The sequence below is a fragment of the Vulpes vulpes genome, unplaced genomic scaffold (assembly GCF_048418805.1).
Source record: "Vulpes vulpes isolate BD-2025 unplaced genomic scaffold, VulVul3 Bu000000795, whole genome shotgun sequence".
Taxonomy (NCBI): domain Eukaryota; kingdom Metazoa; phylum Chordata; class Mammalia; order Carnivora; family Canidae; genus Vulpes; species Vulpes vulpes.
The window spans coordinates 91,436-111,216 of NW_027325707.1; the positions used below are offsets into that span (position 1 = coordinate 91,436).

A 19,781-nucleotide genomic window follows, 5' to 3' on the forward strand; every position below is an offset into this window, starting at 1 on the left:
AGTTCAATTGCACCCTACAGAACTTGGTGCTAGTCCCAATAGAGCTGACAAGATGAGTGGGGCCCAAAAGAAGCTGGATCCATAACCATCTTCCCTTAACCAGGGAGATCAGAGAGAGAGAAAAAGCAGCTCTTATGGCAAAGGTCCATGTGCCTCAACTGAAAGAGATGAAATTTACATGGGGAAATGTGCTTAAAAGAATGAATGCCTATACCCATGGAATGAAATAATAGTCCCACCTTCTTTAAACACAAGTTTCCCTGAAGAGTCAGACGTATAACAACCAATGTACTCCTGAATATCCGTGTGTTCATGATTGTTAATACGCACACAGTGGTTACCAGTAGCTGCAGCCAGCCACCGGATAAGGCTTGTTTTACCAACTGACGTCTCTCCCTGAATCAACACTGGATAGGTTCTTTAAAAGACCAGCCAATAAAGCAATTTAAGGGGGGGAAAAAAAAAGACAAAAACCAGAATTAATTCAAGTAGTATTAAAAAGGAATTTATCACCATAAAAAAACATTTTTATATACCTATATGCCACTAATGGAATGTTTCTTAAGCCCTAAGAAGTTTCTATGTAAAAAGGGTTCCTCGGAAAATACTGAGGAAAGCAATCTCAACCTTGCTTGTAGTACCTGTTATTCATTTAAATAATGGATGATAAGTAGTCATCAGCAAAATACTGGAAAAGAAGCATAATGATGGCCAAAATAATCTGCATCTGTATTGCTTCCACCAAAAGGTGCAATTAGAAACAATGCTTTGTGCCAGGAGAAGAGTGACAATACTGATTTTAGAAGGAATTACTCATTTAGCCAATAAACAACAATAAAGAATTCAAAAATTAAGTAAAAAAAAAGGTAAAAAAAATAATAATAATAAAAATAAAAGAAAATTAAGAAAGTAAGACTAGAATGTCATCAATGCCTATGCTGGTAAAACTTTAGAGCAGCAAGAGAAAAGGTCCACACACCCTGCAGAAACCACTCGGACAATGTCTCTCAGGTTCAGCTTAACAGAAGATGTAAGAATGTAGGTCTCATCTATTGTAGGTTCCTTGTCTCCCACTGAAATCCAATATCCTTCAACCTGGATAAGTCGTCCTCCTTTTGGTTCTGGAATAGGCTGAAAGTCACAGAAGTTAGAGAAATAACCCATAGTCCTATTCTTTCAGAGAGGGGCCTAAGGTAGGAAAAAACGCTGTCACCAAGAATGCTGCCCTGTTCTGGATTCTTTCAACATTAAAAGCCATGGGTGAAATATGAAAAGTACTTTGAGGAATGAGAACAAAATGATGACATGTATTGGTTTTTAAATCCAGGTGAGTGGTAGTGAGGAAAGAACTTGAATTGGATAGTTTCTGATTCAGTTCTTTTCTCTCACCTACCAAAATTTTCACTCTCAGTCTGATGAAATATTTGTCAAAAACATGTACTTCAAATAAACTAAATTCCTAAAAACAAGACCAGTTCTGAACTGAGGGAATGGGCTTTTGCATTATTACACTGATTTATAACAAAACTGCCATTTTCATACATCAAAAATAGTCAAAAGTGGTCAGATTTGTAGCTATGAAAAAATGCTCTTCTAAAACATTTAGTTCCCTAATTTGAAGCTACTACCATTCTAGGCACTTCTTTAAGAGCTCCTCAACTGAGCTCAGAAGCAGTGGGGAAAAAAGGCCTCCATCAGGGGTAACCATGAGGAACACATAAAAAAAAGATAAGTAAAGGACAGTGGCATTAGAATAATAATCAAAGGAAGCTTAACTTTTTTTTTCAATGTTTTTATGGTTAACAAAAGTACACATTCATGTGTTACTTGTATAAATTTTAAAAAGGAAAAAATACTGAATCCAAAGTAATCCTAAGTCCCTAATAAGGTTCTTTCTTCCTTAAGAGCAAGGAATCAACATAAAAACCAGCCAGTTAGTTGATAAACTACTTTCTCAGCATCTTTCACTCCCATGTTATTCTAGAGTCTCCTCCTCAAACTGAAATGGTTGCTGTGTTTAATAAGAAAAAAAAAAAAAGGCCAACTATCAATCAGATGGGAAATGTGTACACAAACTATGGTGTAAGCAACAAATTACTATGCAACCATTAGAAACCATGTCATAGTGATCTATGGTACAGACACAAAAATATATCCAGGATATGGTTAGGCTAAGAAAGGAAGCCACAGAACAGTATTATGAGATGATTCCTTTTAAGTCATGTATATTAGATATATACATTAGAATTTGCCCTTACTGAGTGAAGTCAGGAAAAGACAAATACCATATGATTTCACATATATGTACAATCTAAGAAACAAACAAACAAAAAAGACAACCCAAAAAAAAAAGACTCTTAATAAGAGAGAACAAATTGATGGTTTACCCAAGGGGAGGGGAGGGAAAGAGGGGGAGATGGTGAAACAAGTGAAGGGAATTAAGAGTACACTTAGCTTCAGCAACGAGTAACATACATAAAGATTTGTTGAATCACTATATTATATACCTGAAACTAATGTAATACTGTATATTAAATATACTGGAATTAAAAAACAAGAAAGAATTTGCCTTGATAAATCTATACATACACTGTCAAAATTTAAATATATAAAAAACAAAATACAAATATAATTTAGGTGGAAAGGTATATGGTTTAAATCTAAAGTGTAGAAGGATTACTAGGAATTTTCACCATCTAAGACACAACTTAATTTTTTGGAACAAACTGATTACTTTTATAATTAGAAACAAGTTTAAAAAAACAAAACACCAAAATTTTGATAATTCAGCCTTTCATTTATGTTAAAGAAGTCAAAAAAATCAAAACACATACCTGCTTCAGCAGACTTTTTACATTGCCAGAGACAATGTGTTGACAAATGAGCTTCTGAACTATTGGGTGTGATGCCCTGTCAAGCTGTGTTAAGAAACCCAAACAAAAGCCCTAGAAAAAAAAAACAAATATGCATAAAACTGATTACACCCTTCTGCAATTACAGGCCAACTTATTTCAAGAAAAAAAATTCAACCTCTTGGGTGGTGCTGGTTCCCAGAACAACTTTTAAATGTGATATTATAGTAGAATAAGGACAGGGTCACTCTGGTATGTTCTGGGCTGATCTGACTAAATGGAACACACATACACAGGCAGACCCAGCATATGCATCACCACTCCCTCCCTTTCAACGATGAACCCATCCACCAAGCTCCCATCCAAGCACAAACTTCAGGAAGACCTCATAGAGCGAGCGCTGGATGTTGCCACACGGATTGGAAGCTGCAAATCGCAGAGCCCTGCAAAGGGTCCGAAGGCTGTAATGAGGTCTATGGCCAGTTCCATCCACCAATTTTGTCCCAGAGTCTTTCCGGAGAGCTGTGTACAAGCTACAAAAAAGACAAAGTTCAGATGACTTTATTAACTCATAAGCATTCACCATTTTGCCGTTACTTTGATTTTCTACACAAGGCCCAAAAGCCACTTTTATAGAATTAGATAGTTAAGCTTACATGCAATTTCCTAGAGCATTCATCAAAACCTCTCAGACATTCACTTTTTTTTTTTTTTTTTTTTTTATTTTTTGACATTCACTTTTAAATCTATTTCTCACACACTCAAAGACTTTTTCAAAAGAAAGATCTATCAATTTCCTTTTGGGTAAAAAGAGGAGAGAGGTGATGTTCTTAACAAAAAGATGGCAAGACAGGAGAAGTCCTTAGTAAAAATATCCAGAGTTCAGAGGCACTTGGGTAGCTTAGCCATTTAAGTGTTCAACTCTTACTTTCGGCTCAGGTCATGATCACAGGGTTGCTGGATCAAGCCCCTTGTTGGGCTCTGTGCTCAGAGGGGAGTGGGCTTGACCTCTCCCTCTCCCTGTCCCTTCCCCCTCCCCCCATGCTCTCTCTTTAAATATAAATAAATCTTAGTATATGTATTGCAGAAGCGAGCACATAAATAAACCTTAGAGAGAGAGAGAGAGAGAGAGAGAATATACAGAGTTCAAACACAGTGTTCCTAATACTCTAATACAATGGGGAAATAAAGTGCCTATGTAATCTATACTAGTAATGGAGAAGAAGCACACAGGAAAAATCATGGTGTATTGAAAGGTCATAGGTACAGCCATAATCAACAATGACAAAATGTTAAAAAGCATGAAAATATGACTGTTACTGTTATCATTATCACACACTTTAGAAGTCTAAAAGATGACAAGATGTTAGGAGTTTCAGAGTAAAACATGAAATGCGAGGAATTTAAAATTTCATGAAATTCATGATCAGCTATACAAGATCAAGAGTAACCAAATGCATGTCACAGATGAAATCCAAATGAGATTTGGCTTATCTCTGAAATCTAGCTATATATTCTTTCTTTTATAGAAAGAATCTACATTCCAGAAGTGGGTTATTACAAATGGAACACTTATTACTTATACTATCAGCATCTTACAAGAGCCTCTGCTTTACTAACCTGTTTTACCTCACTTTTGAATTTTAATCACACGTATTTATACTTTTGTCCAAATAATCTTGGCTAACAAAATGTGTTCCAATTTTAGAATGTGGTATCGGTAAACCACTCCAAAGCATTTTCACAAATGCCTTCTTAACTATTCTATTTAAAATGGGCCCCAAGCCTGTATTTTCTAATCCCCATTTTACTTTATGTGCTATTTTTCTTCACTTACCATAACCTAAAATAAGGAGAATCAGGATTCAGATATAGCTATTATTAATATTAAATATTCAGATATTTATAGCTATATCTCTAGCACCTGGGCAACTCAATAATTATTTGTACAAAAAAAAAAAAAAAAGGGAACAAACCACAAAAAGCAAAGCAAAACATTAATATGATCCTATTTCAAAAACTTTACATAATGTAATGTTCTTTCTAGATGACACAGACAAAATTAAAATTACTAAGTAATGTGCCCAGAATGATAGAATTTGTTTTTGACAGAGCCTGTACTAGGATTCAGGCTGTCTAATATAAGAGACTGTACCCTTTCCACATGGCATAAAAACAACAACAGAAACAGTTTGCACTAGCATGCAAACTGCAAAAATAAGATTTCATCAAGACAGATCAAAATACAAGCAAGCCTTTTACACCTTCCAGAGATGCAAACTCCTAGCTATGAATACAAAACTAATTAGGAGAACATTGTCTAATTGTTTACATATTCTCGTTAAGTGGTAATTCCTAAGCTTTCGATGTGGCTTCATTAGGAAGATCCACGGGAATTCTTAAAGTTCCAACTTTATTTTTATTTTTTTAATTTTTTTTTTTTATTTATTTATGATAGTCACACAGAGAGAGAGAGAGAGAGAGAGAGGCAGAGGCACAGGCAGAGGGAGAAGCAGGCTCCATGCACCGGGAGCCTGACGTGGGATTCGATCCCGGGTCTCTAGGATCGCGCCCTGGGCCAAAGGCAGGCGCCAAACCGCTGCGCCACCCAGGGATCCCAAAGTTCCAACTTTAAAATAGAAACCTTAATGATAATCCTTCTCTAATAAGAAGCATTAAATAAACAAACAAACAAACAAACATAAAATTAGCATTTGCGGATGAGGCACACAGGGAACCTACCTGATGATCCCTTGCACTGTGGTCTTATTTACACTCAGTCCTTTCAGATAATCCACAATAAGAATTTGTAAATCTTCTTTACTTTCCAATTCTTCTACATAAAGTTCTGTGAACCTATAAGACAATGATTATTACATAATAACCACTTTTTAGGAAGTTAATACAACTATTCTGACAATTAAAAAATACAAAACACAAAGGGTGGCTGGGTGGCTCAGTCAGTGAGCCAGTATCTTGCCTTTGGCTCTGGTCATGATCCCAGGTCAAGCCCCTTGGGGGGCTCCTTGCTCAGTGGGAAGCCTGTTTTTTTGTTTTTCCCTCTCCCTCTGCTACTCCTTCCCACAGTTTGTTCTCTCTCAAATAAATAAATAAAATCTTTAAAAAAAAATACAAAACACAAAAAGTTATGTAAACTCATTTTAATTGCTTATAGTATAAAATATGAAAGTCTTTCATCTAGCTATAAACTGACCATAGTGAAATAAGATAACGTAATTGTTACCAAAAATTTATTATTTCTACGCAATACTCTTTGTAAGAAATAATTATAAAAAATAAGACATTTATCCCTTATTTTCAGAGGTGTTATAGCTACATGTAATAAAAAAAACATCCAGCAGCAACAACAAAAAGCACCCACACATTCAAAAATAAAGTCACTGGGGATCCCTGGGTGGCGCAGCGGTTCGGCTCCTGCCTTTGGCCCAGGGCGCGATCCTGGAGACCCGGGATCGAATCCCACATCGGGCTCCTGGCGCATGGAGCCTGCTTCTCCCTCTGCCTATGTCTCTGCCTCTCTCTCTCTCTCTGTGACTATCATAAATAAATAATAATAATAAAAAAAATAAAATAAAATAAAATAAATAAAGTCACTGGAGCAAAGGAAAATATAATGTTTATAGTTTATAAAATTTTCCTAAGAAGGTTTTATTACTCTTATAATGAGAGGAATCTAATAAAATTTTAACACTATTTTAATACTCAAAATTCAACAAAAGGTCACCAACAAAAATAAGATCATTTATCTTTTTCCAAATGCTATATATATAAAATACCAAACAACTAAGTATCATGTTAGTGTCAGTGTTTACTGAACACTGAAACTTAAAAGGCCTTTTACAAATCACTGGCCTCATCCAAGAGGATTCATTCAGTTCCTAAAATGTACTTATACTGTTAATATATTATACTGTTTTATCAATATGTAAAGGTTTTCCTAATAGCTATAAGGTTATTTGAAGGAAGAAAAAATTTTATTTTCAACAATATCCATGAGCCATTACGTGTCATACAAACAACTGAAAAAATTGTCCAGTGTTCTGGGGTCCTCCATATTCCTATCACCTAAAGAAAGTAGAATATGACAAAGAAGAATTCCTCTTAGCAGAGATCAAGAAATTTCAAGCACTATTATGAGGACTGGTTATGTTATTATTATCAACCAATAAACAGAATTTTTTAAAAAATCCCCAGGAACCAGGCCATGTCCCCTCACCTGTTTCTTATTCCTGGTGGGAGATTTCTTTTGCCCACGTCTGTTGCTGGGTTCATACAAGCAAATAAACGGAAGTCAGGATGACGAACCAGGGGTTCTGGTAAGAGAAAAGCATAAGTTCTCAACTGGTAACATCAAGTGATCAGCCACAGGTGCCCCGGGGAAGACTATCTAAGTTCACAGAACCTCAGGCCAGGAAGCCCTGCCTCAGACATAGCAAGAATGGTGCTGGCGGTTCAAACCATCCTTGCTTTTTCTGAAATCCCACTGAAACCAATTTCCAGACATATGTAACAACTTAATCTTATGCTCCCCTTCCACCATCTTTTAAGGTATGGTTGTTCATTATCATTTATGTTTTATCACCTATTTACCTATATGTATATCACCTATTCAAATATATACAATTCAGTATATACTACCAAGTAACAAATTCTTATTCTTGGGCGCCTGGGTGGCTCAGTTGGTTAAGTGTCTCCTTTTGGCTTGGGTCATAATCCCAGGGTCCTGGAATCAAGTCCCACATCGGGCTCCCTGTTCAGTGAGTAGCCTGCCTCTGCCTTTCCCTATGCCTCTACCTCTCTTTTTCTCTCATGAATAAATAATTTTTTAAAAAAGATTTATTTATTTATTTATTCATGATAGACAGAGAGAGAGAGAGGCAGAGACACAGGAGGAGGGAGAAGCAGGCTCCATGCCAGGAGCCTGATGTGGGACTCGATCCCCGGACTCCAGAATCGCATCCTGGGCCAAAGCCAGGCACCAAACCGCTGAGCCACCCAGGAATCCCTATGAATAAATAATTTAAAAAAATTTTTTTAAATTCTTATTCTTTGCATTCCCCATGCCTCCTAACTTGGCAGAAAATTAGTACTATGGAATGAACACTGGGAGACCTATGTAATCTACCTAACCAAAAGAATCTGACTCTAAAGAGGTCAAAGACCTGGCATCAAGTCAAACCTCAATGAGATCAAGTACTACCTGTGTCTCCTCGATCCAGCAACACTAGGGAGCCAGAGGAACCTTCAAGTAAACCACTGAGACATTCTAATGTTTCTGGAGCAGCCAGATTAATCTCATCCAACAAGATCCACTCTCCTTTCTTTACAGCTTGAGCTAGTGTACCCTAAAAGAAGATAAAGTGTTAAAAATCCACTGCAAAAAAGATACTCTCACCTGTTATGTAAGCAGGGTTAGAAACAAGGGCAAACCTCTTGTACTTAATGAACTTTCACCCTAAATGCTGAATGGCTGCCAGGTGATTTCAAGAGCTAAGGTCAAGTTACCATTTTTAAATGTCCAGAAGGGTCAAGGGAGTATGTATGAACCTAACAGAGACACGCAACAAACTAAATCATCTCAGTAGATGGATAGTCAGGTAACTAATAATATATAATGTGTTTAGATGTTTAGAAGTATCCAAATGGTTATTAAAACCATTGAAAATAAATGTAGGGTCAGCTGATGAGTATGTAAAGATGAGACAAATGACTAAGTCGAAAGAATGCAGTGGTTGTAATACATAGCCTTATACATTTGCTAAAGAATATCAAAAGAAATCTTTCCTCTTCTTCATTGATTTATCTCTTCAAGTTCTGTTTCCAAGAGAACTGAAATATAAATCTTAAAATCCACTGTTGATACAACACCAGAAACTGTTTTATTATTAAATGACTTTATACTTTTGTTTTCACAATGATACTAACAGAATCTTCTATAAATTGAAAACATTAAAACAGGACAAGGGTATTGAACTCCAGTGTAATGCCAAGTCATGAAATAGATATAAACCCTATTTTGAGAGCACTTGACATCCTAATTGGTTATTTAAAAAAAATTCCTATTAAGATTAAGCTCTGATCACCAAATTTCCCATATTGATGGACATGATTGAGTAATCTCTCTCACCAAAACACTATCTCAAACAAGAGTCCCACCTCCTTTTAAGGTGTGGTCTAAAATATGTCACAGAAACAATTATTATTATTATTTTTAAAGAAATACCACAGTTTATTGAAGACTACAAATATTTTGTTACAAGTTGAAACTACATGCCTTCCAGAATCAAAAGCAACAGCAGGTTTGTGCACTGACGCTTCGGAGGTGCTGCACCACTTGAACTCGAAATGGGTAAGACAGGGTCAGACACATGAGGGAGAGGGAAATGGGGAAAGGGCAAGTTCAAAGCTCAGAAGGCAGAAACAATTTTTTAAAATAAGAATTTAAAAATCTTAAGCTGGGGATCCCTGCATGGCTCAGCGGTTTAGCACCTGCCTTTGGCCCAGGGCATGATCCTGTGGTCCCGGGATCAAGTCCCACATCAGCCTCCCTGCTTCTCCCTCTGCCTGTGTCTCTGCCTCTCTCTGTGTGTCTCTCATGAATAAATAAATAAAATCTTAAAAAAAATAAAAATAAATAAAAATCTTAAGCTATGAAAATTTTTTAGGTTGGTCCTTCCCACAGGGTGATAGGCAGAAAACAGCAGAACTACCCATTCACTGAAATAGAGAGTGAGGCTTAAAGTGAATAGATCCAAACCTACTACCCTTTCCCCCTCACTATGAAACCGAGTCCACTAGTTGTCCTCAACTGCAACTTCAAGAATAATGGTGCTCATCAAGACCTTATAATTTCCATAAAGGCTATTTTTCAGAAATCTCTCCCTGAAGTATTATTTCATTAGTGTTTATTAAGTCTTAAACACCAAGCACTAAAAATATCAACATAAAGATAATACAAAATAGTAGCCTGCCTAAACCTGAATTTTGTATCAAATCAACATTCCTTTAACCTAAATAACTGAACCAAAATACCTCTACAAATGCAAACAATAGGGCATTTTCAGTCATTTTCATCTGTTGTTGAGCATGGTTGAGTCTAAGACCAAATGCTTCCCATTTCTCTTTTAGGAGTAACCCTAGAAAAGAATAAGGACAAGAATTTAACATACACTTTAGGTTGTAAAACATAGAACTTAAACACACACAAAAAAACAAAACTCACATAAAAATCAAACATCTTAGAAGTATAAAAAAATAAGTTCAAATACTTACATAATGTATGTTTCAGCCACAATAGTAACTAGTTCACTTAAATGCATATGTACGTTAGTTAATTCTTTCACCCCTCATAACAGCTTCGAAGTAGATACCCTTATTCCCATTTTATGAACGATGAAACACAGAGAAGATAACTAAACTACCAAAAACCCTTTGGCTGTAGAATTCAGCTTTTTGGATATAATTTATTTTCTAAGGAAAGATGACTTATTGACCAATAAGTGGTACTTGTACATCAACATTAACAACCATGTTTTTATCGAAATCATGCCTAGAATCACAGGAGCAGCAATACTTCAGAATTAGTCATCTCTCCCTTAAGTCCTACAAAGCTCCAATTTCTACTGCTTCATTCTTCCCCAAACTCCTCCTAATTCTGTAAGGGAACCCAAGTTTATCTGCCTGATGTGCAGTGAAGCCAATCACAAAGACACCAAGTGTGCAGCAAGAATTTATTTAAGAGTCAGCCCAATGAGGGGACTCTGAATAGAAGCCTCAATCCACCCTTCCCCAAGAAAGATAGGAAAATTTAAAGGCAAGTGAAAACAGGTCTGGGTAAAAAGTTGCATCTGTGGTTTTAGTCTGCATCTGCACTTATTATTGGTCCCACTAACCCTCTGTTACCAGTTTCAATCCCCACTGTCTTTTGAACATGATTCACTCGAGTAAATTGGGCTAACAGTTCTAACTACTTCCTACTGAAACAGGGTGCAGTTTCAGGGTCTGAGGAATCAAACAACTTTGTGCTTTCTTGGAAATATTCCCTAGCACTTGGCTTAACATGTACATTCTGCTTGACTAAACAGTAGTTTCTTCTTTGGTTGCTTTCAAGCAACATCAAAGCTGACATATCCAGCAACCATACAAGTTACCAGAAGCAGCTCAAGTCCTTTACCTCCATGCAGCAACTAACCTTCATCAAGAATAAGGAGCTTTACAACTTGGGAAAGAGCTGTATCCCCAACACTCTTTCTTGTAACTAAATCTCATTTTTCTGGTGTGGCTGACAACTGCATTATCACCAGTCAATTCTTTCACAGCAATGCCTGGAAGCTCTAGAAGTTTGCTGAATCTGTTGCTGGTGTTGGAAGTAGTGTTAAACACAATTCACTGAATTCTACTGAATCTCCTTCCTTTAAAACCCAGCCACCTGATCTAAGTCTTGGATATAAATTGGTTTTTCCTCAAAGCCAAATAGCATTAGTTCACAGTAGGCGTTGGCATGTGACACCAATGACACTAGTAAAAAGCTGAATGCAAGAAATACTTAACTGTGGAGAAAAACATTCTTATACTGTACAACAGGTGGGTCATAAAGTGCTGTCATAACACCTCCTACTCTGACCAGATGGGTTCTATCAGCATCAGTGGCCACCATCTGTGTATACCCCCTGGTCATTTTTCTGCATGTCCATATTCAGACCCTTGTGTAGGTAAAAGCAGGAAATCTGGCCACTGTTTTTCTATTAGAGACACAGCTCTTCTTACAGTGGCACTTTAAGGATGTACAAACACCATCACCTGTTGTCCAGCCTTTATTGCTTGTGGATTCAACCTGATGTAAAGTATATAGCAAATCAGTAACCCCAAGTAATAACACTCCTCTGTTAGTCTGTCTCTTAAAAAAAACATCTTAAGATATATTGGGGTGAGGCACGCGGGTGGCTCAGTCAGTTATATGGCCTACTCTTGGTTTTAGTTCAGGTCATGATCTCAGGGTTGAGATGAAGCCACAAGTCAGGATCTGCGCTCAGCAGGGTGTCTGCTTAAGACTCTTTTCTCCTCTGCCCCTCCCCCCATCCTCACTTGCTTGCTTTCTAAAAATACATAAATCTTATTTAAAAAAAATCTGTCAGAGCTCACAAGAACAGTTAGCAAAATTTTCGTTCCAAAGATAGTGGGTGAAATCGATACTCAAGGTGTGCCACCATCCAAGGTTTGGGTGATCCCGGCTCTTATGGTTTTTTTTTTTTTTTTTTTGTCTTTCTTTCTCAAAAGTCAAAAGTCCCCTTTCCGGGGGCACCTGGTTAAGGCTCTGCCTTCAGCTGAAGTCATGATCCCAGGGTCCTAGGATCAAGCCCCAAGGATCTCCCTCTCCCTCTGCCACCCCACGCTGCTTGGGCTCTATGTCAAATAAATGAAGTCTTACCAAAAAAAGAAAGAAAGAAAGAAAAAAAAAGACCCCTTTCTTTCCAACTAGCTCCATGAGTATGTACTGGTGAAAAGGGCTTCAGCTTTATTGATGTTACCACAGTATAGTGAACTTCCTTGTATATGGTTACAAATTAACATTCTTCCCTTTTCACAGATTTTTTTTAGAAAAATATCACAATCGCTGCAGCCCTGGTGGCTCAGCAGTTTGACACTGCCTTCAGCCCAGGGCCTGATCCTGGAAACCAGGATCGAGTCCCACGTCAGACTCCCTGCATGGAGCCTGCTTCTCCCTCTGCCTGTGTCTCTGCCTCTCTCTCTCTCTCTGTCTTTCATAAATAAATAAAATCTTTTTTTTTTTTTTAAGAAAAAAAAATATCATAATCCAACATTGTTTCTTGTTAGACTGAGTTTAATTGTTCTGGACCTTAGGTAAGAAGTTTGCTCCGTATCTCACAAACCAATCTTAGTCTTCAAAATAGGTCAGTTCTGTTAAAGAGTTGTCAGCTCAGGAGACTGTCCTGCAGGTGGGCTCTCAAAGTTAGACCAGGTAAAGATGCTTTGTAAGCAAGGTATCTGTAAGCACGGTATCAAGCTGCTATTTCCAAGGGGCTTTATTGGCTCCATAAAGTCAACCTACTTCTTTAATGCTGTCTGGTCACATTTGAGTCTATGCATTTCACCCTCAAACACCCTCAAATATGACATTCCAGTCAAAGCCTTGGTAATATAACCAATGTTTCCAGTGGCATCCTATTACACGGAGAATGGATTCTTAGAGACCTTATGCTAATAATTATAATATATGCCACGAAAATATAAGAATTTTCAGAGAATTTCTGAATTCTGGAGGAAAAAATAAATGTTTCATATTTTTTTTACAAAGGAATATTATATTAAATTCCTGTGAGTCATAGCTGAAGAGAAAAAGTTCCCTTAAATCTGTAAGAGCAAATATTAGAGAACCAGAAATATTTCAAACAAAAGTCATAAAAAATATATAATCATTTTTCTCAGTTCTCTTAGTCCCATGTTATTCTGTTTGAATCTAGTTCTTTCATTAGTTCAGAAAATTTTACCTTGTTCAGTTTTATCATCTTAAAGATATCAAAAAGCCTTATTTGTCAAAAGTCCTTTCTATGAATTGCCTTTAAGCTGAAACATACTTGCAAGATCATCAACAATAACTATAAATGGCAAAAGGCTCAAAAATGGCCATGGTTAAAGATCTGATCAGAGTTCATTATAATACAGTTGACAGGGAAATATAATTATTACTGGGCACACAACATTTTAATAAGTAGAATTACAAGTAATGTACCAAGTTATATTAAAATCTTATAACCTGGGATGCCTGGGTGGCTCAGTGGTGTAGCGCCTGCCTTCAGCCCAGGGTGTGATCCTTGAGTCCCGGGATCGAGTCCCACATCGGGTTTCCTGTGTGGAGCCTGCTTCTCCCTCTGCCTATGTCTCTGCCTCTCTCTCTCTTTCTCTCTCTCTCGGTCTCTCTCATGAATAAATAAAATATATTTTTTTAAATCTTATAACTTAAGAAGGTTTACCATCCTTTCTTTGACAATGCTTCCATGTAATCTGACATAACAAACAAGCCTAATTAGTAAAAAAGACTTCATTTAGAAGTTGAATTTTGGGAAATTTGTCAGAAGTATCAGAAAGTTTTGAAGCATATGCCAAAAATAGGATTATAGATCATTACAAAACTTAGTAACCTATTTAGCCAAGGCAGCAATAAGAGATTCTAAAGGTTACAGAATACAAATACAGAAAGTTACAGAATTGTTAGCAACACTGAGGACTTTTAATACTGAGAAGATGCAACTTTCTTGAGTAATCAAGGATTTAATAAACACAAAACACAGAAATTTGTTTTTCTAAGTAGATTAAAGATAAAAACCTGTTTATAATTTATTAGACCAATAACCTAAGGAAACTGTCATTTTAACATGAAAACCTAATTCCAATTTGATGCTGGTATACTTCTGATATTAAAGATTACTTGTTCCAACAAATGAATTCTTTAAAAATTTATAGAGTCCCTTCCTTTTTCCTGTCATCTCCCATGCTGACATACACTTATCAGGATAAGGATACCCAGGACACAGCATGGATCTGAGTTCTTGCGGTGGGTGTAGTGATGTGCTGACCAGAATCTCCATCAGAAATGAAGGACTCTCAGCTGCAGGGGTGCTGCCAACAGTCCTCAACTCTGAAATGCCACTGAGGATGGCCTTGACTAAAGACAGCTGCCTTACCAAGGGCATGCCCTCTTCCCAGGTGGTCACATCCAATAACTATTATAAAAGTCCAGTCCCAATTTTGCCCCAATTTAGGATGGTTCTGAAGGGGCAGCCCCGGTGGCGCAGTGGTTTAGCACCGCCTGCAGCCTGGGGTGTGATCCTGGAGACCGGGGATCGAGTCCCACATCGGGCTTCCTGCATGGAGCCTGCTTCTCCCTCCACCTGTGTCTCTGCCTCTCTCTTAGCTCTCTCTGAATGAATGAATAAATAAATATTTTTCTTTTTTTTTTTAAAAAAAAGGATGGTTCTGAAGGATAATCCAAATTTGAAACTCCTCAGAGAATCAGCTAAGCTTCTGTTGATATTGTATCACTGCTCAACTTCTGTCTAATCTTGCTTTCTTACTCCCTTCTCCTCCCCAGGTGTTTATCACTCCCTAATAAACTTAATCTTAGTGCCTACCAAGCGCAAAATTCCTTTCCAAAGATTCCTTTCTCACAAACCTACAACTTTCCTCTTTACATTCACTTTTTGTCCTCAATTTTCCCTCTAAATAACCAGTCTCACTTTCCTTGCATAGTTTTTTCTCTGATCATTTCCATTAATTCTATATATTAGAATTCTTAACTCTTAGAAACCTTAAGTTTCTAGTGAAAACTAAGTAGTAACTAATTGTGAACTGTCTGTTGTACCAGCAGCATTCCTTAGACTGGTGAATTTATGATATTTAAGAATTTTTAGGGATCCCTGGGTGGCGCAGCGGTTTGGCGCCTGCCTTTGGCCCAGGGCGCGATCCTGGAGACCCAGGATCGAATCCCACGTTGCGCTCCTGGTGCATGGAGCCTGCTTCTCTCTCTGCCTGTGTCTCTGCCTCTCTCTCTCTGACTATCCTAAATAAATAAATTAATTTAAAAAAAAAAGAATTTTTAGAAATATATGCCTTATCTCAGCAATGGCACAAAACATGTTTACTAACAAACTCAAATATCTTTAGTTTCTCTGTAAAAGGAGGCCAAAAGCATATAAACCTATGTTTAGTAATTAAGGTTTTATCTTACTTAGAAATGATCTAGAGATTTAGTGTTTTTACTTAACTCATCATTTAACTTAGTAAAACTTTAGTTTTAGGTTACCAAGGACTTTGAAAATGACTTTAAAGTTTACCTATAAACCTTTTCATCTTATTTACAAGTTTGTTCTTAACAGTATGTTTAGATTACCCACGAAATTATAAAAGACAAAGTCATTCGTCCACGCTATATATATTTAAAAAATTGTATCAATTTATTTGACTTAAATAAATTTGACTTAAATAAATGCTGAAAATTCTAAAGATATGTCTATTTTAATTAAACCAACAAACTTAAATTATCTTTAATACCCAATATTTTTTCAGATCATATGAACTTGAAAACCTTGGATTAGTTTCTGAGTTTTAGAATGCCCAATTCTTATACACACTCGCCTTTAACTGAAATAGTGCTCCTTTACAAACTAATTTTAGCACTACCCAGAGGTGGAGAAAATATCTCATATTTACAGCATACATGAACACATATCCAAATACACAAACAAGGTACAAACAAAATCTTACAGAACAAATCCAATTACGAGATGGTATTATAATTTACGGATCACTAAGTGGTCATTCTTATCCAAGGTCTAATGAATATTACGGCCAAGCAATGTTGCAAAAAAAATCTTTTTTGTTTCATAAGTTCTTAACTACACATTGCCCAATTTTGGAGAATATAGCCCAAAGGGCTACATTCAGGAATCAAGTTGTCATTTCCCATTTTCCAATTAAAATGTGGCTGATTTTATCCAAAGATGACAACAAAAGCTGCAGCAACAAACCAAATTAAGCCCAGAATACCTCTATAAGCACTGGTTACTCCCTAATATCAGGGCTTCACCAACCAAAGCAAATGGCTTCCTAGTTAACCTTTTCCTAATCCAGCAAGGAAAGGAGGCTAAGAAAGTGAAGACAAATGGGAGAAAGAAATAAGCTCACTAAGACACATCTGTCCAAAGCAAAAACCATTTCCTTGCCACACCAGCTAAATTAAGCACTGAGGGCTGGCAGCACCCAGTCAGGGTAGGGCTTCAGGTACAATCCCTAAGACAAAGAGCCTAGGCAGCTGCTTGAACTTGTAACCAGATTTTTGTTATCATCTGGCAGCCCACGAACCACTGGCAAAAAGCTACTGGATGGATGGCTCACCAAATTCATAACTAAACCAAAGTTCATGTCTGACACACAGAAAAGCCAATTGAGTAAGCAGCAAGGAAAGAGATTTACTTAAGGAGGCAGCCAAGAAGCAGCTTATCTCAGGGTTGTAGGTCTGAGCCCCACTTTGGGTATAGATTCCTTGAAAAATAAAATCTTAAAAAAAAAAAAAAAAGGGCAGCCAAAATAAGGAGATGGAACAATAAGCCTCAAATCTGCCTTGCAGGGGAGAGGAGTCAGGGATGTTTAATGGAAAACACTGTGTATAGATTCCTTAAAAATTAAATCTTAAGAAAAAAAAAAAAAGGCAGCCAAATAAGGAGATGTAACAATAAGCCTCAAATCTGTCTTGCAGAGGAGAGGAGTCAGGGATTTTTAAACACTGCAGCCTCGTTTATTAGTCCCGTTAGCCTTGTGGTCACTGGTTTCAATTCTGCTAATTACACCCCAGCCTCATGACCTCCCACTAGTAGTATGGGTCCTATTCTTACCAGTTTCACTCTCTTTTTCATCCTTGTTGACAGCCGACTTGTGCACATGCTGCATTAGTCTGAGGAGATCCTGCCACCGTTTCTGCCTGTAACAGGTCTGAATATGTCCCAAGAACGTAAAGTTTTGCTTCTTAGAAAATGTCTGGGCAAAGAGTTCTTCAAATGCCTCCCATAAGGGCAGCCAAATAAGCTTACGGTCCACTGGTTTGTAACTGAAACAAAAGATAAATGTAATTCCAAAACTTCTGAGACTAAGAGAATTTAGAAATCATGTCTTAGAATATAGGAATTTTAATCAAATTTAATCAAAATCGGAAATAATACCAAATACTTTTAAAATCTATGTTAAAGTTTTATTTTTTTATAAAGATTTATTTATCTGAGAGAGAGAGACCAAGGTGGGGGTGTGGAGAAGGAATCCTCAGGCAGGCTCTCAGCTGATCAAGGCCAACATGGGGCTCGATTCCAGGACCCTGAAATAATGACCTGAGCCAAAAACCAAGAGTTAGCTGCTTAACCAATAGAGCCAGCCAGGTGCCCCATTTTAAAGGTTTAATTAAATTATAATCTATTTTCTCCACACTAAGTGTTTGAAGGGTCTATAATGAAGGTAAAAACTATTATTTGATAAACAGTATTATGAAAAAAATTGGAAATTCCTAGTTGGGCAGTAAGAGGCATGTCACTTATTTTACTAACATGTTTAAATAAACATCATTAATGATGTATTTTATTAAAATTAACCAAAACGTTTTCAGGATATTTTTAGAAGAAAATACAACTCTGAAATTGATTAACTTAAGCGAAGTGAACACAGCTCATAGCATCTCAGTTGATGGGGGAATATACTGCTCTTAAAGAGACTCTCTCTGGGAGAGAGTGGGCAGCAACAAAATCTTAGACATTGCAATGGTTTGTGGCCCTCCAAAGCTCAACATTTTATTACTTAGTATTTAGATTCTCTCTTATTCTCTAGCAATTCTCTGGTTGAGGAGCTAGAAAATTAATTCATATAAATTTTATTTATTTATTTTAAGCATTAGGCTCCAGACCCAGCATGGAGCCTAATTGCAGGGCTTGAACTCACAACCCAGAGGTCATGACATGAGTTGAGATCAAGAGTTGGACACTTAACTGAGCCACTCAGGTGCCCCTCTGTAAATTTTAATTTAATATTCAGGGTTAAGGATGATAATGAAGAGTTGAGAAACACTCCTGTAGCTAAAAGTTGCTCAAGCACCACTAATTGTTCCTGAAAAATAGAAGTATACAATTTTCTGTATCCTAAGATACTAATACTATAATTCAAGGACCATGACATAAAGTTTATTTCCAAGAAAAATAACTTGAGAACTGAAATACCAAGTATGCTTCAGAAGAGTCAAGCACAATTAGAGAACACATAGACCCTATTTACTCATTGGACTGTGAGGGAGGAACCATGAGATAAGTAAAACCAAGACCCTGACACTGAGTATCTATCAAAGAGTCGGATTCCAGAGAAAAAGTACAAGAACTTCAAACTCATTTATATTTAACAGCAAGCACGAACACATTGATAAAGACATTTACTCTATTTACTCAACAAAAATTTACTGAGTACCTGCTAGGTGTTAGGCACTGAGTAAAACAAGACTCACAAGGTCCTGCCCCACTGTAGCTCACAATCTAACGAAAGAGAAAATAAAAAATATACCTACTATAAAATACAAGTAGTGCTGTGAATATAAATAAAGGAGAGAGGGAGAAGAAGGCACTGATAATTCAGTTATGATAGTCAGAAAGGCTTTCTTAAAGATTGGAATTTGGGGATCCCTGGGTGGCGCAGTGGTTTGGCGCCTGCCTTTGGCCCAGGGCGCGATCCTGGAGATCCGGGATCGAATCCCACGTCAGGCTCCCGGTGCATGGAGCCTGCTTCTCCCTCTGCCTGTGTCTCTGCCTCTCTCTCTCTCTGTGTTCCTATCATAAATAAAAATAAAAAAAAAAAAAATCTTAAAAAAAAAAGATTGGAATTTGAAGGGGATTCAAATCAAGCATGGGGGCGGGGTGGGGGTGGGGAGGGCGGCAAGGGATGCCACTGAGACAACAGCACCTAGGTGCAACACGGAAAAGTGTGTGGCTGGAGCTCAGTGGCAGAGCCAGACAAAGGAAATTATGTCAGAGAAGTGCCAATGCTGGATTATAAAGGGCCTTAGAGATAAAAAAAAAAAAAAAGCCTTTGGAATATACTCTAAATTGCCTGAGAAGTCAATGCAAGGATTTGAGACAGAGAATGATGTGCTTGCTGTCCAACTTCTGATTACACCTTTGAAAGACGATTAACTACTAAATGGAAGAGAGACCACAGGGATATTAGGAGTACAAGGAAAGATGAGAGAGCTACATGCTGGAGCAAGCAAATGATGATGAACAGTAGAAGTAAGGAATTAAAAAAAAAAAAACACATTTTATTTAAATAAAATTGCTAGTCTTTAGAATGATAGTACACATGGAACCCAAA

General features: G+C 37.2%; 1 pseudogene; it reads right to left on the minus strand.

Annotated features, from left to right (window-relative positions):
- The window catches only part of LOC112912712 (midasin-like), a 147,978-nt pseudogene that overhangs the window by 90,739 nt on the left and 37,458 nt on the right, over positions 1-19,781 (minus strand).